This window comes from Haematobia irritans, chromosome 5 (assembly GCF_050003625.1).
Source record: "Haematobia irritans isolate KBUSLIRL chromosome 5, ASM5000362v1, whole genome shotgun sequence".
NCBI lineage: Eukaryota > Metazoa > Arthropoda > Insecta > Diptera > Muscidae > Haematobia > Haematobia irritans.
Genome location: NC_134401.1, coordinates 43035649 through 43063172, shown reverse-complemented (window position 1 = coordinate 43063172; position 27524 = coordinate 43035649).

Genomic DNA, 27524 nt, shown 5'->3' with positions numbered 1-27524 from the left:
TACTGAAGACTGTCATCCACAATCGAATTACTTGGGTTGCGGTAACACTTGCCGATGGCAAGGTATCTTTAAACATCCTAACACCGTCTTCTAAATTGCAAGGTAATCCATATGTGTTGACAAAATTTTCTATAGAAGTAAAATTTTGGTAGATTATTTTTGGCTCGAGTGGCATCCATGATTATGAACCGATATGGACCAATTTTTGTGTGATAGGGGATCGGCTATATATAACTATAGACCTATATGGACCAATGTTGGCATGGTTATTAGCGGCCATATACTAACACCACGTGCAAATTTCAAAGGATGAATTTTTCTTCTCCAAGAGGTTCCGGGGATCGATTTATATGGGGGCTATATATAATTATGGACCGATGTGGACCAATTTTTGCATGGTTTTTAGAGACCATATACTAACACCATGTACCAAATTTCAGTCGAATCGGATGAAATTTGCTTCTCTTAGAGGCCTCAAAAGCCAAATTTGGGGGTCCGTTTATATGGGGGCTATACGTAAAAGTGGACCGATATGGCCCATTTGCAATACCATCCGACCTACATCAATAACAACTACTTGTGCCAAGTTTCAAGTCGATAGCTTGTTTCGTTCGGAAGTTAGCGTGATTTCAACAGACGGACGGACGGACGGACGGACATGCTTAGATCGACTCAGAATTTCACCACGACCCAGAATATATATACTTTATAGGGTCTTAGAGCAATATTTCGATGTGTTACAAACGGAATGACAAAGTTAATATACCCCCATCCTATGGTGGAGGGTATAAAAAAAGTGTTTTATAAATTTAGCATATCTCATTTGCATAAAAACGGAAAATTCAAGATTTTATAAAAAATGTAAGAAAGGCAAAGAATAATACCATAAATCACAATAAAATGGTGCTGTTTTGATATGGTGGCAATCTGGTTTGATGAACTTCTTTCTTACGAATGCTGCCAAAGTATTCAGCTGAATATGTTGACCTTCGAATCGCCATCAGAACTTAAATTTTTCCGATATGAATACTTTCCATAGAAAATTGTTCCGTATTTTTATACCCTCCACTGGGGGTATATTAACTTTGTCATTCCGTTTGTAACACATCGAAATATTGCTCTAAGACCCCATAAAGTATATATATTCTGGGTCGTGGTGAAATTCTGAGTCGATCTGAGCATGTCCGTCCGTCCGTCCGTCTGTTGAAATCCCGCTAACTTCCGAACGAAACAAGCTATCGACTTGAAACTTGGCACAAGTAGTTGTTATTGATGTTGGTCGGATGGTATTGCAAATGGGCCATATCGGTCCACTTTTACGTATAGCCCCCATATAAACAGACCCCCAAATTTGGCTTGCGAGGATTCTAAGAGAAGCAAATTTCATCCGATCCGGCTGAAATTTGGTACATGGTGTAAGTATATGGTCTCTAAGAACTATGCAAAAATTGGTCCACATCGGTCGATAATTATAAAGGGTGATTTGTTAAGAGCTTGATAACTTTTTAAAAAAAAAAAACGCATAAAATTTGCAAAATCTCATCGGTTCTTTATTTGAAACGTTAGATTGGTCCATGACATTTACTTTTTGAAGATAATTTCATTTAAATGTTGACCGCGGCTGGACTTTCCATTCGGAAAGTCCAATTTTGGGCAACTTTTTCGAGCATTTCGGCCGGAATAGCCCGAATTTCTTCGGAAATGTTGTCTTCCAAAGCTGGAATAGTTGCTGGCTTATTTCTGTAGACTTTAGACTTGACGTAGCCCCACAAAAAATAGTCTAAAGGCGTCAAATCGCATGATCTTGGTGGCCAACTTACCGGTCCATTTCTTGAGATGAATTGTTCTCCGAAGTTTTCCCTCAAAATGGCCATAGAATCGCGAGCTATGTGGCATGTAGCGCCATCTTGTTGAAACCACATGTCAACCAAGTTCAGTTCTTCCATTTTTGGCAACAAAAAGTTTGTTAGCATCGAACGATAGCGATCGCCATTCACCGTAACGTTGCGTCCAACAGCATCTTTGAAAAAATACGGTCCAATGATTCCACCAGCGTACAAACCACACCAAACAGTGCATTTTTCGGGATGCATGGGCAGTTCTTGAACGGCTTCTGGTTGCTCTTCACTCCAAATGCGGCAATTTTGCTTATTTACGTAGCCATTCAACCAGAAATGAGCCTCATCGCTGAACAAAATTTGTCGATAAAAAAGCGAATTTTCTGCCAAATTTTCTAGGGCCCATTCAATTCAAAATTCAATGATTTGCAAGCGTTGCTCGTTAGTAAGTCTATTCATGATGAAATGTCAAAGCATACTGAGCATCTTTCTCTTTGACACCATGTCTGAAATCCCACGTGATCTGTCAAATACTAATGCATGAAAATCCTAACCTCAAAAGAATCACCCTTTATATAGCCCCCATATAAACCGATCCCCCGATTTGGCTTGCGGAGCCTCTAAGAGAAGCAAATTTTATCCGATCCGGCTGAAATTTGGTACATGGTGTTAGTATATGGTCTCTAACAACAATGCAAAAATTGGTCCACATCGGTTCATAATTATATATAGCCCCCATATAAACCGATCTCCCGATTTGACTTACGGAGCCTCTAAGAGCAGCAAATTTCATCCGATCCAGCTGAAATTTGGTACATGGTGTTAGTATATGGTCTCTAATGACCATGCAAAAATTGGTCCATATCGGCCCATAATTATATATAGCCCCCATATAAATCGATCACCAGATTTGACCTCCGGAGCCTCTTGGAAGACCAAAATCCATCTGATTCAGTTGAAATTTGGTACGTGATGTTAATATATGGCCCCAAAAACCCATGCAAAAATTGGTCGATATCGGTCCATAATTATATATAGGCCCCATATAAACCGATCCCCAGATTTGACCTCCGGAGCACCTTGGAAGAGCAAAATTCTTCACATTCGGTTGAAATTTGGTACCTGATGTTAGTATAAGGTATCCAACTACCATGCAGGAATTGGTTACTATCAGTCCATAATTATATATAGCTCCCATATAAACCGATCCCCGGATTTGACCTCCGGTGCCTTTTCGAGAAGCAAAATTCATCCGATCTGGTTGAAATTTGGTACGTGGTGGTAGTATATGATATTTAACAACCATGTGAGTTGAAATTTGTGGATGACAGTCTTTCGTAGAAGTTTCTACGCAATCCATGGTGGAGGGTACATAAGATTCGGCCTGGCCGAACTTACGGCCGTATATACTTGTTATTATTCAACATAGTTCCCTTCAAGAGCGATCCAACGATTATAACGACCTTCCAATTTTTTGATACCATATTGGTAGTACTCCTTCGGTTTTGCCTCAAAATAGCCCTCAGTTTCGGCGATCAACTCTTCATACCAGCCAAATTTTTTCCCTGCGAGCATCCTTTTGAGGTCTGAGAACAAGAAAAAGTCGCTGGCGGTCAGATCTGGAGAATACAGTGGGTGCGGAAGCAATTCGAAGCCCAATTCATGAATTTTTGCCATCGTTCTTAATGACTTGTGGCACGGTGCGTTGTCTTAGTGTAACAACACTTTTTTCTTCTTCATATGGGGCCGTTTTGCCGCGATTTCTACCTTCAAACGCTCCAATAACGCCATATAATTGTTACTGTTGATGGTTTTTCCCTTCTCGAGATAATCGATAAAAATTATTCCATGCGCATCCCATTACTTTGCCAGCGGACTTTTGAGTCCTTCCACGCTTCGGAGACGGTTCACCGGTCGCTGTCCATTCAGCCGACTGTCGATTGGACTCAGGAGTATAGTGATGGAGCCATGTTTCATCCATTGTCACATATCGACGGAAAAACTCGGGTGTATTACGAGTTAACAGCTGCAAACATCGCTCAGAATCATCAACACGTTGTTGTTTTTGGTCAAATGTGAGCTCGCGCGGGACCCATTTTGCACAGAGCTTCCGCATATCCAAATATTGATGAATGATATGACCAACACGTTCCTTTGATATATCTAAGGCCTCTGCTATCTCGATCAACTTCATTTTACGGCCATTCGAAATAATTTTGTGGATTTTTTTGATGTTTTCGTCGGTAACCACCTCTTTCGGGCGTCCACTGCGTTCACCGTCCTCCGTGCTCATTTCACCACGCGTGAATTTTGCATACCAATCAATTATTGTTGATTTCCCTGGGGCAGAGTCCGGAAACTCATTATCAAGCCAAGTTTTTGCTTCCACCGTATTTTTCCCTTCAGAAAACAGTATTTTATCAAAACACGAAATTCCTTTTTTTTCCATTTTTTTCACAATAACAAAAGTTGTTTCACAAAAGACGCTCTATCTCACAAACTAATTGACTTACAGACGTCAAATTTTGACACGAATCATTTGAAGGTTGGTACTATATAAAAATAATAGGCATTTAATACTAGTGACGCCATCTATGCGTCAGACCGGGGACTTAAATATCAGCCAACCTGTTAAACTTTAGGGTGTTGTAAAGATTTTTGAAATAAGCCAACATAGTATTTTCTAGTATGTATTTTCTAGTAAAATAAAGTATGAAATATCCTTTTTCTAAGAGCACATTGTGAGTTGTAAGGGATTTATACAGTAAGCCTTCGTATTAAAAATATTCATATGCCAACACGTTTAAAAAAAAAAAAAGTGTTTTACAAATTTAGCATATCTCATTTGCATAAAAACGGAAAATTCAAGATTTTATAAAAAATGTAAGACAGGCAAAGAATAATACCATAAATCACAATAAAATGGTGCTGTTTTGATATGGTGGCAATCTGGTTTGATGAACTTCTTTCTTACGAATGCTGCCAAAGTATTCAGCTGAATATGTTGACCTTCGAATCGCCATCAGAACTTAAATTTTTCCGATATGAATACTTTCCATAGAAAATTGTTCCGTATTTTTTAATATACAACCAGAAAAAATTTTTAAGTTTAAAATTTTGACCGAATTCTAAGAAATTAAATTTGTTGCATTTAAAACATCATAACGCAGTTTTAAAACAAGTATATACAGCCGTAAGTTCGGCCAGGCCGAATCTTATGTACCCTCCACCATATATTGCGTAGAAACTTCTACGAAAGACTGACATCCACAATCGAATTAATTGGGTTGTGGTATCTTAAAACTTCTTAGCATCGTTTTCTAGTCCATACGTGGTATATATTAGACAAAAAAGGTATGTATAGGTAAGTCTACAAATAATTACGAATCGATATGGACGTAGAGAGCCAGAATTGAAATATGGGGGTCGCTTATATGTGGGTTGTATACAATTATGAACTTGATATGGACCAAGTTTTGTGTGATTGGTGATCGATTTATCTGAGGGCTGTATATAACTATAGACCGATATGGACCTAGTTAGGCATGGTTGTTAACAGCCATATACTCGCACAATGTACCAAATTTCAACTGACTCGGATGAAATTTGCTCCTCCAAGTGGCTCCAAAACGAAATCTCGGGATCGGGTTATATGGGGGCTATATATGATTATGGACTGATATGGACCACTTTTGGCCACCAAATTTCAACCAGATCGGATGAATTTTGCTTCTCCGAAAGGCACCCGGTGTCAAATCTGGGGATCGGTTTATATGGGAGCTACATATAATTATGGACTGATAAAGGGTGATAGGTCAAAATTTGGTCAATATAAACTTGACGTATTTCTTTCAATTTTGCATTTAAAAAACCTGAACACCCCTCATTTTGAAGGTGTGTGTGTGTAGAATGTTGCTCCTATTTTGATTTTGGAATTCACTCTTCAGTTGTCAAAATGCCGTCCAAGCAAGAAGAGCAGCGTATCAAAATTTTGGCCTCGCAAGCCAAATCGGGGGATCGGTTTATATGGGGGCTATATATAATTATGGACCGATGTGGACCAATTTTTGCATGGTTTTTAGAGACCATATACCAACACGATGTACCAAATTTCAGCCGGATCGGATGAAATTTGCTTCTCTTAGAGGCCTCGCAAGCCAAATTTTGGGGTCCGTTTATATGGGGGCTATACGTAAAAGTGGACCGATATGGCCCATTTGCAATACCATCCGACCTACATCAATAACAACTACTTGTGCCAAGTTTCAAGTCGATAGCTAGTTTCGTTCGGAAGTTAGCGTGATTTCCATAGACGGACGGACAGCCGGACAGACGGACGGACGGACGGACATGCTTAGATCGACTCAGAATTTCACCACGACCCAGAATATATATACTTTATGGGGTCTTAGAGCAATATTTCGATGTGTTACAAACGGAATGACAAAGTTAATATACCCCCATCCTATGGTGGAGGGTATAAAAAGAAATTTAATTTGATTTTTTAAATAAACGAGTTCACCGATTTACACGCGTTTTCCCTTGACCAAATTTTGAGCGTATCACCCTTTAATGGCGCAATCTTCCTGAAATTCGGCACAGATTCGTCTTTTGTTTGCAGGCAGGTCAAGTTCGAATATGGGCTATATCGGTCCAAGTTTTGATATAGTCCCCATATAAACCGACCTCCCTATTTGGGATCTTGGGTTTATAAAAACTGTAGTTTTTATCCAATTTGCCTGAAATTGGAAATCTAGTGGCATTTTAGGACCATCAAAAAGTGTACCGAAAATGGTGCCTATCGGCCCATGCTTTGGTATAGCCCCTATATGGACCGATTTCCCGATTTTGCTTCTTCGGCGTCTAGAAAGTGTATTTTCTATCCGATTTGCGTGAAATTGAAAATCTAGAGGTATTTCAAGACCACAAATTGGTGTGCCGAAAATGGTGAGTACCGGTCCATGTTTTGATATAGCCACCATATAGACCGATCTCTCGATTTTATTTCTTGGTCTTCTAGAATCCGCAATTTTTACCCAATTTGCCTCAAATCGGAAATCTAGAGGTATTCTAGGACCTTAAGGAGGTGTGCCGAAAATGGTGAGTATCGGTCTATATTTTGATATAGCCCTCATATAGACCGATCTCCCGATTTTACTTTTTGGGCTTCTAGAATCCGTAGTTTTTATCCAATTTGCCTGAAATTTGAAATCTAGAAGTATTCTAGGACCATAAAGACGTGTGTCCAAAAAGGTGATTATCGGACCATGTTTCGATATAGCCCCCATATAGACCGATCTTCCGATTTTATTTCTTGGGTTTCTAGAATCCGTAGTTTTTATCCAATTTGCCTGAAATTTGAAATTTAGAGATATTCTAGGACCATTAAGACGTGTGTCGAAAATGTGAGTACCGGTCCATGTTTTGATATATCCCCCACATAGACCGATCTCCCGATTGTATTTCCTGGGCTTCTAGAATCCGCAGTAATTTAGAGAATTTTAGTTTTTTTACTGTACTTTAAAGAAAGTCGAACAAAGGGGAGGTCCCCCTCCGCGTCCAAATACCGAAAACTAAAGTAGCGGATCTTTGTCTAGATGCCAACCCCAACCTTCAATGAAAATTTCAAGCAAAACGGTCCACTTTGGTCCAATTTTCAAAAAGTCTGACAAAGGGGAGGTCCCCCTCCGTGACCATTTGTCAAAAAATGAGGTACCCTATTTTCACCACATGAGAGCTCCCTACGAACTCTGAAAGTTTCAAGTAAAACGGTTCAGCCGTTTCCGAGCCTACCCGTGGGGAGCCACCGTGGTGCAATGGTTAGCATGCCCACCTTGCATTCGGTTCCTGCTTCGACCGAACACCAAAAAGTTTTTCAGCGGTGGATTACCCACCTCAGTAATGCTGGTGACATTTCTGAGAGTTTCAAAACTTCTCTAAGTGGTTTCACTGCATTGGGGAACGCCTTTCGGACTCGGCTATAAAAAGGAGGTCCCTTGTCATTGAGCTTAACATGGAATCGGTGATAAGAGAGAAGTTCACCAATGTGGTATCACAATGGACTGAATAGTCTAAGTGAGCCTGATACATCGGGCTGTCAGCTAACCTAACGTAACCTAACCTACCAAAATGTAAAAATTATTACAAATTGTGTTTAGTGAAAATGTCCTACATTGTGGCCCTACGTTCCTACAAGACGCTAAATATTAGAAAAACCCTACATATAGGGAATTTCCCCTACTTCTAGCAACACTGGCTGTGTTGATATTGCACCTACGGAGTTAGTATGCCACTAATATTGAGCCCATTATTAAAAAAGAGAAAATCGTTAAATTAGTGTGTGTAACAAATACAAATTTGTAAAAATCGAGCAATATTATTATGTAAGAGCTACAAGTACGTATAAGTACGATCGGCTAGTACATCAGAATTTGAAATTTGAGTAACATTGGTTAATAAATAAGAGTACTATGGCCAAATTTGGGAAAATCGAGCGATACATATATATGGAAGCTATATCTAAATCTGAACCAATTTGCATAATATTTTGCGGGTTTGATTATTACCACAAAAGGCTACCTTGTGCAAGATTTGAGTAAGATCAGTTAAGAAATGAGGCCTGTATGGTCAAACATAAAGTTATTAGGGGCGAATTTTTCAAAATCGGGCGATACATATATGGGAGCTATATCTACATCTGAACCGATTTCGATGAAATTTTGCACATATAGTTGGTACTATAGAGGACTGAATCTAGCCAACTTTTAGTAAGATCGGTTAATAAATAAGGGTTCTATGGCCAAATTTAGAAAAATCGGGCGGTACATATATATGGGAGGTATATCTACATCTGAACCGATTTCGATGAAATTTTGCATATCTAGTACCATAGAGGACTGGATCTAGCCAACTTTGAGTCAGATCGGTTAATAAATAAGGGTTCTATGGCCAAATTTGGGAAAATCGGACATATATATGGGAGCTATATCTAAATCTGAACCGATTTCGATGATTTTTTGCACACATAGTTAGTGCTATGGAAGACTACATTTAGCCAAATTTGGGTAAGATAGGTTGATAAATAAGGGTTTTATGGCCAAATTTAGAAAAATCGGGCGGTACATATATATGGGAGCTATATCTAAATCTGATCCGATTTGAATGAAATTGTGCAGACTTGAAGGGCGATAGAAGAGATTACCTGTTGCCAAATTTGGTGAGGATCCGTTGGAAAAAACGCGCAACGTGACCCTATTTGTCGAAATCGGGCGATACATATATATGGGAGCTATATCTAAATTTGATCCGATTTCTTCCAAATTCAATAGCGTTCGTCCTTGTGCCCAAAAACCCCCTTTACCAAATTTCATCAAAATCGGTTAATAATTGCGACCGGAATCCTGTGAACAACAAATACATGGACGGACACCAAGCGCTAGATCGACTCAGGAAGTGATTCTGAGTCGATCGGTATATATTTTATGGGGTCTAAAATCAATATTTCTGGTAGGCACATTTTTTGGCCGATCAAACTTATTATACCCTGACCACTATGTGGTTTAGGGTATAAAATATATGTATATATATATATATATATATATATATATATATATATATATATATATATATATATATATATATATATATATATATATATATATATATATATATATATATATATATATATATATATATATATATATATATATATATATATATATATATATATATATATATATATATATATATATATATATATATATATATATATATATATATATATATATATATATATATATATATATATATATATATATATATATATATATATATATATATATATATATATATATATATATATATATATATATATATATATATATATATATATATATCATAATCGTTCTTCCCCAATACCAGAGAAGCTTGAAATGAAATATGCGCTTATAAAGGCTTTAGTTTTTTCCATGAATAATCCTCAGCATCCGCTTCAAGCATATATGTTTGTTTTGTTGTTGTTTTTGTTTTCCACGACGCTTTGGCTTTAAATGAATATGGCGGCTAGCATGAGCTGGTTTTCTACTTAACTTGTTGTTGCCTTAAAGGTACGAGTATAAAAGGTCGTTGTTTGGTTACAGTTACAAGTCAGGAGTTAACAGAAGTTCTCTTCATTATAACAACAAGAGTAACAACAACAACAAACTCGTATAGAGATACATGTTTGAGAGCCATAATTAATGTACTCGTGGAAGCCTGTTAACACTCTTTTGGGTCTTTGTGAAATAATTCCACACATAAATTATGAGCTGTCGAAAAAGAGGACAAATGCAAATTATTGCATATTTTTTGTCGGTGTTGTTGCAGGAGGTGAAAAAATATGAATGAAGGTAAATAAATTGAAGAAGTGAAGGAAAATGTAGAGCTCCATAATGGGTTTAATTAAATTGTTCTGGTTTTTATACCCTAAACCACATAGTGGTCAGGGTATAATAAGTTTGATCGGTCAAAAAATGTGCCTACCAGAAATATTGATTTTAGACCCCATAAAATATATACCGATCGACTCAGAATCACCTCCTGAGTCGATCTAGCGCTTGGTGTCCGTCCGTCCGTCCGTCTGTCCATGTATTTGTTGTTCACAGGATTCCGGTCGCAATTATTAACCGATTTTGATGAAATTTGGTACAGGGAGTTTTTTGGGCACAAGGACGAACGCTTTGAATTTGGAAGAAATCGGATCAAATTTAGATATAGCTCCCATATATATGTATCGCCCGATTTCGACAAATGGGGTCACGTTGCGCTTTTTTTCAAACGGATCGTCACCAAATTTGGCAGAAGGTAATCTTTTTCACCGCCCTTCAAGTCTGCAAAATTTCATCGAAATCGGTTTAGATTTAGATATAGCTCCCATATATATGTATCGCCCGATTTTTCTAAATTTGGCCATAAAACCCTTATTTATCAACCGATTGTAATCAAATTTGGCCAAATGTAATCTTCTATAGAACTAACTATATGTGCAAAAAATCATCGAAATCGGTTCAGATTTAGCTATAACTCCCATACATATGTACCGCCCGATTTTTATAAATTTGGCCATAAAACCCTTATTTATCAACCGATCTTACTCAAAGTTGGCTACATCTAGTCGCCTATAGTACTAACGGTACGTGCAAAAAATCATCGAAATCGGTTCAGATTTAGATATAGCTCCCATATATATGTATAGCCCTATTTTCCCAAATTTGGCCATAGAACCCTTATTTATTAACCGATCTTACTAAAAGTTGGCTAGATCCAGTCCTCTATAGTACTAGCTATATGTGCAAAATTTGATCGAAATCGGTTCAGATGTAGATATAGCTCCCATATATGTATCACCCGATTTTGGAAAATTCGACCCTAATAACCTTATGTTTGACCATACAGGCCTCATTTCTTAACTGATCTTACTCAAATCTTGCACAAGGTAACTTTTTGTGGTATTAATCAAACCAGCAAAATATTATGCAAATTGGTTCAGATTTAGATATAGCATCCATATATGTGCATCGCTCGATTTTCCCAAATTTGGCCATAGTACTCTTATTTATTAACCAATGTTACTCAAATTTCAAATTTTGATGTTCTAGCCGATCGTACTAATACGTACTTGTAGCTCTTACATAAGAATATTGCTCGATTTTTACAAATTTGTATTTATTACCCACACTAATTTAACGATTTTCTCTTTTTTTAATAATGGGCTCAATATTAGTGGCATACTAACTCCTTAGGCGCAATATCAACACAGCCAGTGTTGCTAGAAGTAGGGGAAATTCCCTATATGTAGGGTTTTTCTAATATTTAGCGTCTTGTAGGGACGTAGGACTACAATGTAGGACATTTTCACTCAACACAATTTGTAATAAATTTTACATTTTGGTGGCTCTAGAGGAGGAAATTAGAAGCCGGCAAGGCTTGATCTTTAACAATGTGTGGTAAACTTTATTCCTGTAGAAAATTTTGTCAACATTTTGTTTCTATAGAACATTTTGTCAAAATTGTATTTCTATAGAAATTTTTTTCAAAATATTATTTCTATAAAAAATTTTCACAAAATTTTATTTCTGTGGAATTTTTTCTAAAAATTTTATTTCTATAGAATTTATTGTCAACATTTTATTTCTATAGAAAAATTTCTCACAAAAATTTGTTTATAGAAACTTTTTCCAAAATTTTATTTTTATAGAGATTTAACAAAAAAGATTACTAATTTGGGTAGAATTCTACCAACTGTGGCAACCGTGGTGGTAATACAAATTTATATTCTAAGTTATATACGTTGCATATTCATGTTTTAAGATAATAAAGTACTAAGAACCATTTTTGTTTTGTAAATTTTTTTTTAATTTAACGAAAAATATAGTAGGGAAAATTGTTTGGGAATGTATGTGAAAGTAGGGAACTTTTTTTGTCCTTGTAGGGTAAACCGAAAAATTTTCGTGGCAACATTGACTATGAGCTATAGTCAGATTGACACAAAGCACCCATTGACATGTACCCCTTAATTTTCTTAAATATGCAACTGCGGTTTTTCTCCCAGACCTATATGTTACCCCACAAATGCTTATGATTACTAATTCTGTAATGGTGGTTTAGGGTATGATATAGTCGGCCCCGCCCGACTTTCTACTTTACTTACTTGTTTTTTATTGAATTCAGTTAAAGGGCCATGAAACTTTCAATACTGAAAAATTGGATTTTTGAGGATTTTCATCGATCCCTCTAAGGAGATTTTGAGGAGATGTGCTCAAAATAAGTTTTCCATAGAAAAATTTGGTTTTTTTAGAATTTGCATGGAAGTTTGAATTTTTTGGATTTTCGCTTTAACACATCCATTTTAGGAGACATATGTTTTTATTTGTATGTGGTCTTTGTGTTATTCTTGATTCGGCTAAGATTTCAAAAACTTATTTGGTTTTAACTACCCAATTTTCACACCTTCGTCTCTACACACAAAATTCTTTAATGTATTGACATTAATCATTTGCCTGCTATATGGCATGTATGGAAATCATGAAACTGTCATCCTACTTAATCGCATAGGCAACGACGACAACCTATTTTCTTGGCATATCAGCAACCTCAAAATTTCCATCCTTGCCTCTGGCCAAAGATTGGTGGTGGCTACGAATCACTGTCTTTTTGGAAATCACATTAATAAATGTCATTACATTTGTGAAGAAGACCATGGTTGGTACAGGCAAATATCACCCATGTGATACATCAGCATAATCGACATCCTCTACAGACACACTTCCGTGATGAAGTGTGGAATTGCATGGAACATCATTAAGTCTTGATTATGGCTTTTCAATGAATGATGACAAGTTAAATAGAGGATGCACACTGGAAAGACATAAGAGAATATTTCATCATTCAAAAGGCCAACCATATGAAAAAGGCTTTAATAAAATGACAAAGGAAACATTGTGGGAGAAAAAAATCTTGCCATGCAAAATGCGAATTATGGAAATCAAACGAAATACTTTATGAATATATTAAGACACTTACAATCAGAGAGATAAATTCGAGTAAGCTTTTATTGTTAACAAAAAAATTAAATTAAAACAAGTGTGCAAGTATACGGGTGTAAGTTCGGCCGGGTTAGGTACGTATAGTGCCAGCCCAAAATTTATTTCTATCGAAAAATATGTCAATATGTTATTTCTGTAGAAAAGTTTGTAAAAATTTTATTTAAAAACAAGTAAGGAAAGTCTAAAGTCGGGCGGGTCCGACTATATTATACCCTGCACCACTTTGTAGATCTAAATTTTCGATACCATATCACATCCGTCAAATGTGTTGGGTGCTATATATAAAGGTTTGTCCCAAATACATACATTTAAATATCACTCGATTTGGACAGAATTTTATAGACTTCTACAAAATCTATACACTCAGAATATAACTGGGATAATGCACTAGGGTGGAACACAATGTTAGTAAAAAACAAGTAAGTAAAGTCTAAAGTCGGGCGGGGCCGACTATATAATTTACCCTGCACCACTTTGTAGATCTAAATTTTCGATACCATATCACATCCGTGAAATGTGTTGGGGGCTATATATAAAGGTTTGTCCCAAATACATACATTTAAATATCACTCGATTTGGACAGAATTTTATAGACTTCTACAAAATCTATAGACTCAAAATTTAAGTCGGCTAATGCACTAGGGTGGAACATAATGTTAGTGAAAAAATATGGGAAACATTTAAATCCGAATCAATTTTAAGGAAACTTCGAAAAAGTTTATTTATGATTTATCGCTCAATATATATGTATTAGAAGTTTAGGAAAATTAGTGTCATTTTTACAACTTTTCGACTAAGCAGTGGCAATTTAACAAGAAAAATGTTGGTATTTTGACCATTTTTATCGAAATCAGAAAAACATATATATGGGAGCTATATCTAAATCTGCACCGATTTCAATCAAATTTGGCACACATGACTATATTACTAATTGTACTCCTAGTGCAAAATTTCAACCAAATTGGGCCAATACTCTGGCTTCTGGGGCCATATAAGACCATATCGGGCGAAAAATATATATGGAAGCTATATCTAAATCTGAACCGATTTCAATCAAATTTGGCACACATGACTATACTACCAATTGTACTCCTTGTGCAAAATTTCATGGTAATCGGGATAAAACTCTGGCTTCTGGGTCCATATAAGTGCATATCGGGCGAAAAATATATATGGGAGCTATATCTAAATCTGAACCGATTTCAATCAAATTTTGCACACTTGACTATACTACTAATTGTACTCCTAGTGCAAAATTTCAACCAAATTCGGCCAAAAATCTGGCTTCTGGCGCCATATAAGTCCATATCGGGCGAAAGATATATATGGCAGCTATATCTACACACAAAAAAAATATTTTTCTGATTCAATCACGAAATTAATTGATCCAATTAATTTTTAATTGAAATGTCTTCAATCACAGAAATGATAGTATCAATTAAAAAATTAATTGAAGGTCAATTAAAAAGTTAATTGATCCAATTAAAAAATTAATTGATACTATTATTTTTGTGATTGATTTTTGTTTCAATTAAAAAATTTGTTGAATCAATTAAATTTTTAGTTGAATATTTTTTAAAACTCAATAAAAATTTTTATTGGAAAAATGTTCCTGAAATTTTTTTGTGTGTAAATCTGAACCTATTTCAATCAAATTTTGCACACTTGACTATAAGACTAAGTGTTATGTTTGTACAAAATTTCAAGCAAATCGGTATAAAACTCTGGCTGCTGGGTCCATATTAGTGCACATCGGGCGAAAGATATATATGGGAGCTATATCTAAATCTGAACCGATTTCTTCCAAAATCAATAGGGTTCTATTTTGACCCAAATTAGGAACATGTGCCAAATTTGAAGGCGATTGGACTTAAATTGCGACCTAGACTTTGATCACAAAAATGTGTTCACAGACAGACGGACGGACATACGGACATGGTTATATCGACTCAGGGACCCACCCTGAGCATTATTGCCAAAGACACAATGTGTCTATCTCGTCTCCTTCTGGGTGTTACAAACATATGCACTAACTTATAATACCCTGTTCCACAGTGTGGCGGTATAAAAATATGGGAAACATTTAAATCTGAAGCAATTTTAAGGAAACTTCGCAAAAGTTTATTTATGACTTATCGCTCGCTATATATGTATTAGAAGTTTAGGAAAATTAAAGTAATTTTTACAACTTTTCGACTAAGCAGTGGCGATTTTACAAGAAAAATGTTTGTATTTTGGCCATTTTTGTCGAAATCAGAAAAACATATATATATAACCTGTGAAAAATTTCAACTAAATCGGAGCAAAAAATTGGCATCTATGGTCATATGAGTATAAATCGGGCGAAAGCTATATATGGGAGCTATATCTAAATCTGAACCGATTTCAACCAAATTTGGCACGCATATCTACAATGCTAATTCTACTCCCTGTGCAAAATTTCAATCAAATTGGGCCAAAACTCTGGCTATTAGAACCATATTAGTCCATATCGGGCGAAAGGTATATATGGGAGCTATATCTAATTATGAACCGATTTCAATCAAATTTTGCACACTTGACTATACTACAAATTGTACTCCTAGTGCAAAATTTCAACCAAATTCGGCAAAAATCTGGCTTCTGGGGCCATATAAGTCCATATCGGGCGACAGATATATATGGGAGCTATATCTAAATTTGAACCGATTTCAATCAAATTTTGCACACTTGACTATACGACTAAGTGTTATGTTTGTACAAAATTTCAAGCAAATCGGAATAAAACTCTGGCTGCTGGGTCCTATTAGTGCATATCGGGAGAAAGATATATATGGGAGCTATATCTAAATCTGAACCGATTTCTTCCAAAATCAATAGGGTTCTACTCTGACCCAAATTAGGAACATGTGCCAAATTTGAAGGCGATAGGATTTAATTTCGACCTAGACTTTGATCACAAAAATGTGTTCACAGACAGTCGGACGGACAGACGGACATGGTTATATCGACTCAGTAACCCACCCTGAGCATTATTGCCAAAGACACCACGTGTCTATCTCGTCTCCTTCGAGGTGTTACAAACATATGCCCTAACTTATAATACCCTGTTCCACAGTGTGGCCGAATCTTACGTACCCCCCACCATGGATAGCGTAGATAGCGTCTACGAAAGACTGTCATCCACAATCGAATTACTTGGGTTGTGGTATCTTAAATCGTTTCCTAATTGTGAGTTAGTCCATACGTGGTAAATATTAGACAAAAAAGGTATGTGTAGGTAAGTCTACAAATAATTACGAATCGATATGGACTTTTGCACGGTACGTAGGGAGCCAGAATTGAAATATGGCGGTCGCATATATGGGGGCTACAATTATGAACATGACATGGACCAATTTTTGTGCGATTGGGGATCGATTTATCTGAGGGCTATATATAACTATAGACCGATATGGACCTAGTTAGGCATGGTTGTAAACGGTCATATACTAGCACAATGTACCAAATTTCAACTGACTCGGATGAAATTTGCTCCTCCAAGCTCAGCTTACCTGAATAGAAGGTTATAAAGGGTGATACGGTCAAAATTTGGTCAATATAAACTTGACGTATTTCTTTCAATTTTGCATTTAAAAAACCTGAACACCCCTCATTATACCCTTCACCACTACTGTGGTACAGGGTATAATAAGTTTGTGCATTTGTATGTAACGCCAAGAAGGAAAAGTCTGAGACCCATCGTTTAGTATACAGATCGTCTTAGAATTAAATTCGGAGTCGATTTAGCGATGTCCGTCTTTCTGTCTGTCTGTTCATGTATTTTTGTGCGCAATGTACAGGTCGCAGTTTAAGTCCGATCGTCCTCAAATTTGGCACAGGGTCGTTTTGGAGACCAAAGACGATCGCTATTGATTTTGGAAAAAATCGGTTCAGATTTAGATATAGCTGTCATATATATTTATCCCCGATCTGGTTATAATTGGGGTGTTTATCAACCGATGTTCTTCAAATTCCGTATATCCAAATATTTTATGAGTCTCGAAAAACTTGCAAAATATTATCCAAATCGGTTCAGATTTAGATATAGCTTTCATATATATCTTTCGTCCGATTTGCACTTATATGGCCTCAAAAGCCAGAGTTTTGCCGTGATTTAGTTCAAATTTTGCACAAGGAGTATGTTTAATAGTATGGGTAAGTGTACCAAATTTGGTTGAAAACGGTTCAAATTTAGATATAGCTCCTATATATATCTTTCGCCCGATTTACACTTATATGGCATCAAAAGCCAGCGTTTTGCCGTGATTTAGTTCAAATGTTGCACAAGGAGTACGTTTAACAGTATCGGTAAGTGTACCAAATTTGGTTGAAATCGTTTCAGATTTAGATATAGCTCCCATATATATCTTTCGCCCGATTTACACTCATATGACCACGGGGGCTAAAGTTATACTCCCATTTACGTGAAATTTAGCAGAGATTGCAGAATTATTATTCTAACTATGCAGGTCAAATTTAGTCAAAATCGATTCAGATTATATATAGCTCCCATATATAACATACGTACACCAGAGATGGGGAAATATGGTAGACTTTTTCATATTTTAGACCCATTTTCAATGGGATTTTCCTCCAATTGTTGGGATAGTTTCCACAGAGAATATATTTAATATGATATTTAAGTGTCAAGTTTGTTCTAATTTGGTTCAGTTTTAGATAAAGCCTCCATATAGTCGTTCTTCCGATTTATACAAATAAAGGCAAATTCCCACACTTTACACAAAATTCTGTAATGATTTCCCCATATCTTTTGTCATATTCTACACACTGTAATGCCGGACTTTCCACAGAACGGTTGAGTTTTAAATAAGGCTCCAAGTCGCCCGACTTGAGCAAATAATATATCACAACCCACACTTCTTAGCAAGATCTAACCAATATCCTTGTAAAATCGTCACTGCTGAGTAGCAAAAAGTTGTAAATGTTACTCAAAATGTCCTATATCTCGAATACATAAGTATCGCGTGATAAATCATAAATGCTCTCTTGTACAATTGCATTAAAATTCCTCTCGCTTCACATTTCCCATATTTTTTACTAACATCTTGTTTTATTCCAGGGCGTTAGCCGATTTCAATTTTAATTCTAGAGATTTTGTAGAAGTACAAAACATTGTGTCCATTATAAGTATTTGTATCTGGAAATGCCAGCAGATTTGAAGTACTTGAGATGGTAACACAAATTTTGGTGTACATAGTGGTGAAGGGTATAATATAGTCGGCCCCGCCCGACTTTATACTTTACTTACTTGTTTTTAAGGTGTGTATGTGTAGAATGTTGCTTCTATTTTGATTTTGGAATTCACTTTTCAGTTGTCAAAATGCCGTCCAAGCATGAAGAGCAGCGTATCAAAATTTTGCTCGCGCATCGCGAAAATCCGAGCTACTCGCATGCAAAGCTGGCAAAATCGCTAAAAGTTGCCAAATCAACCGTTAGAAATGTAATTAAAGTGTTTGGGGACGTTTGTCGACAGCTAGGAAGTCTGGATCGGGGGGAAATCGAAAACCGGAAGCCGCTGAGACGACAAAGAGAGTTGCCGGTAGTTTCAAGCGAAACCCTAACCTCTCTCTCCGAGATGCCGCAAATAAGCTGGGTGTATCGTCTACAACCGTACATCGAGCCAAAAAAACGAGCCGGTCTATTGACTTACAAGAAGGTAGTGACTCCAAATCGCGATGATAAACAAAATACGACGGCCAAAGCGAGATCCCGGAGGCTGTACACGACGATGCTGACGAAGTTTGACTGCGTGGTAATGGACGACGAAACCTACGTCAAAGCCGACTACAAGCAGCTTCCGGGACAGGAGCTTTATACGGCAAAAGGAAGGGGAAAGGTAGCAGATATTTTCATGCACATAAAACTGTCAAAGTTCGCAAAGAAATATTTGGTTTGGCAGGCCATCTGTACCTTTGGCTTGAAAAGCAGCATTTTCATAGCTTCCGGGATTGTCAACCAAGAAATTTACGTGAAAGAGTGTTTGAATAAACGTCTGCTGCCTTTCCTGAGAAACACGGTTGTTTCGTACTGGTTTGGCCGGATTTGGCATCTTGCCATTACGGTAAAAAGGCCATGGAGTGGTACGCCGCCAACAACGTGCAGGTGGTTCCCAAGGACAAGAACCCTCCCAACACGCCAGAGCTCCGCCCAATTGAGAAATACTGGGCTATTGTCAAGCGGAGCATAAAGAAGACCAAAAAAACTGCTAAGGACGAGCAGAGCAGTTCAAGACAAACTGGATTTCTGCGGCGAAGAAGGTGGACAAGGTAGCTGTACAAAATCTGATGGCAGGTGTCAAGCGTGAGGCCCGACAATTCGGATTTGGAAAAGCGAAAGCCTAACTGAATATTTTTCCTGAATTTTATACTAATTGAATTTGAAAAAGAAATTAAATTTGATTTTTTAAATAAACGATTTCACCGATTTACACGCGTTTTCCCTTGACCAAATTTTGACCGTATCACCCATTAGAGCTGAGCTAACTACGACATTAATTTCAAATTATTTAATTTATCTTTGCTGAATAATATTTTCTTTAAAATAGATTCACTTCAGCTTTGCTGACAAAAGTTTATTTGTACAAAATCTTCAATTCAGCCGGGCTGAATAGCAGCTTATGTGAAAAAATCTTTCTATCCATGTTACCAAAAGGATTTTTGTGGCCTTAATTGCACAATTAAATCACATATTCGTGGATTTTTTTGTTTTGTTTTTGTTTTTTCTCATATCTGCCACAAAAACCTTAAACTAATAAACAGATGTTCATTCTCATTACCACCCATCCCCCCCGGCATGGTTAACCACCCGCAATAATAGCCGGGCGAGCAAAAGTTTAATTCCATGGTTGTTGAGTTTAATTACAGGAACACATTACACATGTATACACTTAAAGAAGTGGTTAAGTGGAAGAACACTTACCGCAGCATCTACAGCAATGCACGGGGAATGCGGAATGCGGCATGGGGAAAATGTAGAGAGGGTATGTGTACAGGTGATGATAGGTTGGTCATTGAGGTTGAAACTTAAGTGCAATAAATTGTGTAAAGTGTCATAAGCAATGCATGTGTGGTTAAGCTCCTTGAGGAAATGTTTAAATGAAGGATGCACTTAGGGAGTGGTAATGTTGTTATTAAAATGGGGAGTAAGGTTTGGGGGAGAAATTTAGTTTGGAGAAAATAGGGGACTTTTTATACCCTCCACCATAGGATCTATATTTACTTGGTCATTCCATGTATAACACATCGAAATATTGGTCTCAGACCCCATAAAGTATATGGGGTCGTTGTGAAATTCTGAGTCGATCTAGCAATGTCCAACCGTCTGTTGAAATTACGCTAATTTCCGAAAGAAAAAGCTATCGATTTCAGACTTGGCACAAGTAATTGCTATTGATGTAAAGGGTGATAGGTCAAAATTTGGTCAAGGGAAAACGCGTGTAAATCGGTGAAATCGTTTATTTAAAAAATCAAATTAAATTTCTTTTTATACCCTCCACCATAGGATGGGGGTATATTAACTTTGTCATTCCGTTTGTAACACATCGAAATATTGCTCTAAGACCCCATAAAGTATATACATTCTGGGTCGTGGTGAAATTCTGAGTCGATCTGAGCATGTCCGTCCGTCCGTCCGTCCGTCTGTTGAAATCATGCTAACTTCCGAACGAAACAAGCTATCGACTTGAAACTTGGCACAAGCAGTTGTTATTGATGTAGGTCGGATGGTATTGCAAATGGGCCATATCGGTCCACTTTTACGTATAGCCCCCATATAAACGGACCCCAAAATTTGGCTTGCGAGGCCTCTAAGAGAAGCAAATTTCATCCGATCCGGCTGAATTTTGGTACATGGTGTTAGTATATGGTCTCTAACAACTATGCAAAAATTGGTCCATATCGGTCCACTTTTACGTATAGCCCCCATATAAACGGACCCCAAATTTGGCTTGCGATTGCTCTAAGAGAAGCAAATTTCATCCGATCCGGCTAAAATTTGGTACATGGTGTTAGTATATGGTCTCTAACAATCATGCAAAAATTGGTTTATATCGGTCCATAATTACATATAGCCCCCATATAAACCGATCCCCCGATTTGGCTTGCGGAGCCTCTAAGAGAACCAAATTTCATCCGATCCGGCTGAAATTTGGTACATGGTGTTTGTATATGTTGTCTAATGACCATGCAAAAATTGGTCCACATCGGCCCATAATTATATATAGCCCCCATATAAACCGATCCCCAGATTTGACCTCCGGAGCCTCTTAGAGGAGCAAAAGTCATCCGATCCGATTGAAATTTGGTCCGTGGTGTCAGTATATGGTCTCTAACAACCATGCAAAAATTGGTCCATATCGGTCCATAATTATATATAGCCCCCATATAAGCCGATCTCCAGATTTGATCTCCGGAGCCTCTTAGAGGAGCAAAATTCATCCGATCCGATTGAAATTTGGTCCGTGGTGTTAGTATATTGTCTCTAACAACCATGCCAAAATTGGTCCATATCGGTCCATAATTATATATAGCCCCCATATAAGCCGATCTCCAGATTTGACCTCCGGAGCCTCTTAGAGGAGCAAAATTCATCCGATCCGGTTGAAATTGGGTACGTGGTGTTAGTATATGGTCTCTAACAACCATGCAAGAATTGGTCCATATCGGTCCATAATTATATATAGCCCCAATATAAATCGATCCCCAGAGCCTCTTGGAGGAGCAAAATTCATCCGATCCGGTTGAAATTTAGAACGTGGTGTTAGAATGTGGTCTCCAACAAACACGCAAGAAATGGTCCATATCGGTCCATAATTATATATAGCCCCCATATAAACCGTTCCCCAGATTTGATCTCCGGAGCCCTTTAGAGGAGCAAAATTCATCCGATCCGGTTGAAATTTGCAACGTGGTGTTAGTATAAGGCCGCCAATAACCATGCCAAAATTGGTCCATATCGGTCTATAGTTATATATAGGCGATCCCCAATCACACAAAAATTGGTCCTTATCGGTTCATAATCATGGTTGCCACTCGAGCCAAAAATAATCTACCAAAATTTTATTTTTATAGAAAACATTGTCAAAATGCTATATCTATAGAAAATTTGGCAAAATTTTATTTCTATAGAAAATTTTATAAAAATTTTATTTCTATAGAAAATTTTATAAAAATTTTTTTTCTATAGAAAATTTTGTCAGAATTTTATATCTATAGAAAATTTTATCCAAATTTTATTTCTATAGAAAATTTTTTCCAAATTTTACTTCTATAGAAAATGTTGTCAAAATTTTATTTTGCCAAAATTTTATTTCTATAGAAACTTTAAACTTAATTATATACGTATTTAATCGGCCTTTTTTAGTTTAATATATACCACGTATGGACTATGTGGTATATATTACGGTGTTAGGAAGTTTTAAGATACCTTGCCATCGGCAAGTGTCCGCTACCCAATTAATTCTATTGTGGATGACAGTCTTCAGTAGAAGTTTCTGCGCAATCCATGGTGGAGGGTACATAAGCTTCGGCTTGGCCGACCTTACGGCCGTATATACTTGTTCAAGTTCAATTAGTATAAAATTCAGGAAAAATATTCAGTTAGGCTTACGCTATTCCAAATCCGAATTGCCGGGCCTCACGCTTGACACCTGCCATCAGATTTTGTACAGCCACCTTGTCCACCTTCTTCGCCGCAGAAAGCCAGTTTGCCTTGAACTGCTGCTCGTCCTTAGCAGTTTTTTTGGTCTTCTTTAGGTTCCGCTTCACAATAGCCCAGTATTTCTCAATTGGGCGGAGCTCTGGCGTGTTGGGGGGGTTCTTGTCCTTGGGAACCACCTGCATGTTGTTGGCGGCGTACCACTCCATGGCCTTTTTACCGTAATGGCAAGATGCCAAATCCGGCCAAAACAGTACGGAACAACCGTGTTTCTTCAGGAAAGGCAGCAGACGTTTATTCAAACACTCTTTCACGTAAATTTCTTGGTTGACAGTCCCGGAAGCTATGAAAATGCTGCTTTTCAAGCCACAGGTACAGATGGCTTGCCAAACCAGATATTTCTTTGCGAACTTTGACAGTTTTAAGTGCTTGAAAATATCTGCTACCTTTCCCCTTCCTTTTGCCGTATAAAACTCCTGTCCCGGAAGCTGCTTGTAGTCGGCTTTGATATAGGTTTCGTCGTCCATTACCACGCAGTCAAACTTCGTCAGCATCGTCGTGTACAGCCTCCGGGATCGCGCTTTGGCCGTCGTATTTTGTTTATCATCGCGATTTGGAGTCACTACCTTCTTGTAAGTCAATAGACCGGCTCGTTTTTTTGGCTCGATGCACGGTTGTAGACGATACACCTAGCTTATTTGCGGCATCTCGGAGAGAGAGGTTAGGGTTTCGCTTGAAACTACCGGCAACTTTCTTTGTCGTCTCAGCGGCTTCCGGTTTTCGATTTCCCCCCGATCCATACTTCCTGGCTGTCGACAAACGTTCCCCAAACACTTTAATTACATTTGTAACGGTTGATTTGGCAACTTTTAGCGATTTTGCCAGCTTTGCGTGCGAGTAGCTCGGATTTTCGCGATGCGCGAGCAAAATTTTGATACGCTGCTCTTCTTGCTTGGACGGCATTTTGACAACTGAAGAGTGAATTCCAAAATCAAAATAGGAGCAACATTCTACACACACACCTTCAAAATGATGGGTGTTCAGGTTTTTTAAATACAAAATTGAAAGAAATACGTCAAGTTTATATTGACAAAATTTTGACCGTATCACCATTTAGGTTAGGTGGCAGCCCGATGTATCAGGCTCACTTAGACTATTCAGTCCATTGTGATACCACATTGGTGAACTTCTCTCTTGTCACTGAGTGCTGCCCGATTCCATGTTAAGCTCAATGACAAGGGACTTCCTTTTTATAGCCGAGTCCGAACGGCGTTCCACATTGCAGTGGAACCACTTAGAGAAGCTTTAAAACCCTCAGAAATGTCACCAGCATTTCTGAGGTTGGTACCGTGCAAAAGCCCATATCGATTCGTAATTATTTGTATGCCTACCTACACATACCTTTTTTTCTAATATATACCACGTATGGACTAACTCACAATTTAGAAAACGATGTTAAGAAGTTTTAAGATACCACAACCCAAGTAATTCGATTGTGGATGACACTCTTTCGTAGAAGTTTCTACGTAAACCATGGTGGAGGGTACATAAGATTCGGTCTGGCCAAACTTACGGCCGTATATACTTAATTTTTATCAGCTAGGTTCGAAAACAGCTTTTATTCAGCTACGAGTAGTATACATTTAAAATACTCTAAAGAAACACTGATTCTATTTTTCAGCTAGGCTGAATTGAAGATTTTTTGTGGAAATTCTGTCGTTGAAAGGTTTCTGAAGAAGGTCGTCTTTAGTCATGCTGAGTTGCGAAGTAACTTTTATTCAGCCAATATAAATTTAAAATCGCCAAAAGAAAGTGTGATTCAGCTATGCTGAATTATCAATTAATTCAGCTATGCTGAATTATCAATTTTATAATCAACCGTCGAACGGAACGGACGTGTTTTTTTAAATAGCGGATAAACTCATCGTAATAGGTACCTACTAAGAATTTCAAGTGTGGTGGGATATTAAGCCACCATGCATCGAAATTCAAAGTCATCCACTGGGTTGCTAACTTCAGGGCCCAGTGGACGGGTATCGACTGTAGTTATAAATCTGGGCAATGACCAAGAGTTAGGCCCAATAAGTCGACCTGTAGACGGGTCGAAAGGTGGCGACACTCTGACAAGTTGAACTTTTTCTAAGGTAACGACATCAAAAGGAGGTAATCCCTCACGAAAGAGATTCAAGGAACGCAGCAATGCTTTGTTTATCCTAAAGAAGTTTGGATCAGTCGACCCAAGCACGCTGTCGGCTAAACAAAGCGATTCCTTAAAATGGGCTCAAGGAATTCTTGAGACTGGAAAAAGGGAACGATGGCCGGATGAGCTGCTATCCTCCAAAAGGGATCAAAGATCGTTTGCCTCAGTTGCTAAAGACAGCCTTGTGATGGCTATCATTAATAAAGGAGCATTGGACGGTATGGTTCCAAAGCAAAAATGGGGGGAAATTGAGAATGCTCTGTCTGTCGTCTACTCACAGGTGCTGGAAAAGTTTCCCGGCCCAGATTCTCGACACCAAGAGGCTGGTTGGTATCAAGGAAGACTTAAGCTAGTCGCATTTGAGGACCAGAGGTCTATAGAATGTTTTAAAGCTGCTCTGATACTAATTGGTGAAGTTTGGGAAGGAGCTGCTCTAGAGTTAGTCGAGAAGAAAGACATACCGGCTAGACCTAGAGCACATGTGTGGATACCTGCAAACCCTTCTGACCCTGAATCTATTTTAAATAGGCTGAAACGATGCAATCCAGATATTCCAACAGCTGATTGGAAGGTTGGCCGTTTGCATGAAGTGGATGGACCAAGACGCCATGCAGTGTTTATATTGAACACTCAGTCTTTGCCACATCTAGCAAAGTCTCAGGGCCGTGTATGTTATGGCTTTCATTATATCCAAATTAAGGTATATAAAAACGATCAGCTAAAGGATTCAGAAATGGACAAGCCTCTGTCTGAATCAGAAGTAAGCGGATCCTCTTGCGAATTCGAGGGAGATACCAAAGTTGAAGACATGGATAGATACCGTATGCGTGAGGAGGTTTCTACTGCCTCAGAACTCAGCAAAGTTGAACCCATGGTTATAGCGAGAGTCACCGAGATCTCTGAAGAGGACATTCTTGATGACTCGATTGAAGCGGCTGATGTGACGGTTGTTGAAAATCTCGATGGTCCTACGGATTCTCCAGATAAATCTTCATCATTGCACATTTTTATACCCACCACCATAGAATGGTGACGGGGGTATAATAAGTTTGTCATACCGTTTGTAACACATTGAAATATCGATTTCCGACTATATAATGTATATTCTTGATCAGGGAGAAATTCTAAGACGATATAAGCATGTCCGTCTGTCTGTCTGTCTGTTGTAATCACGCTACAGTCTTCAATAATGAAGCAATCGTGCTGAAATTTTGCACAAACTCGTCTTTTGTCTGCAGGCAGGTCAAGTTCAAAGATGGGCTATATCGGTCCAGGTTTTGATATAGTCCCCATATAAACCGACCTCCCGATTTGGGGTCTTGGGCTTATAGAAATCGTAGTTTTTATCCAATTTGCCTGAAATGTGAAATCTAGAGGTATTTTATGACCATAAAGAGGTGTGCCAAAAAATTGTGAGTATCGGTCCATGTTTTGGTATAGCCCCCATATAGAGCGATCTCCCGATTTTACTTCTTGGGCTTATAGAAACCGCAGTTTTTATTCAATTTACCTGAAATTGGAAATCTAGAGGTATTGTAGGACCACAAATACGTGTGCCAAAAATTGTGAGTATCGGTCCATGTTTTGGTATGGTCCCCATATAAAATGACCTCCCGATTTGGGGTCTTGGGCTTATAGAAACCGTAGTTTTTATTCAATTTGTCTTAAATTGGAAATCTAGAGGAATTTTAGGACCATAAAGAGCTGTGCCGAAAATGGTGAGTATAGGTCCATATTTTGGTATAGCCCCCATATAGACCGATTTCCCGATTTTACTTCTTGGGTTTCTAGAATCCGAAGTTTTTATCATATTTGCCTGAAATTGGAAATCTAGAGGTATTTTCGGGTCATAAAGAGGTGTGCCGAAAATAGGGAGTAGCGGTCCATGTTTTAGTATAGCCCCCATAATAACGATCTCCCGATTTAACTCCTTGGGTTTCTAGAAACCGTAATTCTGGTATTTTAGGCTCGGTCCATTTGGTAATGCCTCCATATAGACCGTCTTCACTTGAATTGCTTGAAACTCAATGTAAAATTTCCAGATTTTACTTCTACATATTTAAGATTTCAAATCAAGACGTTATTTTATAATTTTCTTGCACACTTACAAGAGATGTTAATGATTCCTCTAAAACTCAAACAAAAATGGTTCTTATAAATCCAGAATCTGATATAGTCCTTATAGGTGAAATCTTTAAATTTATCTTC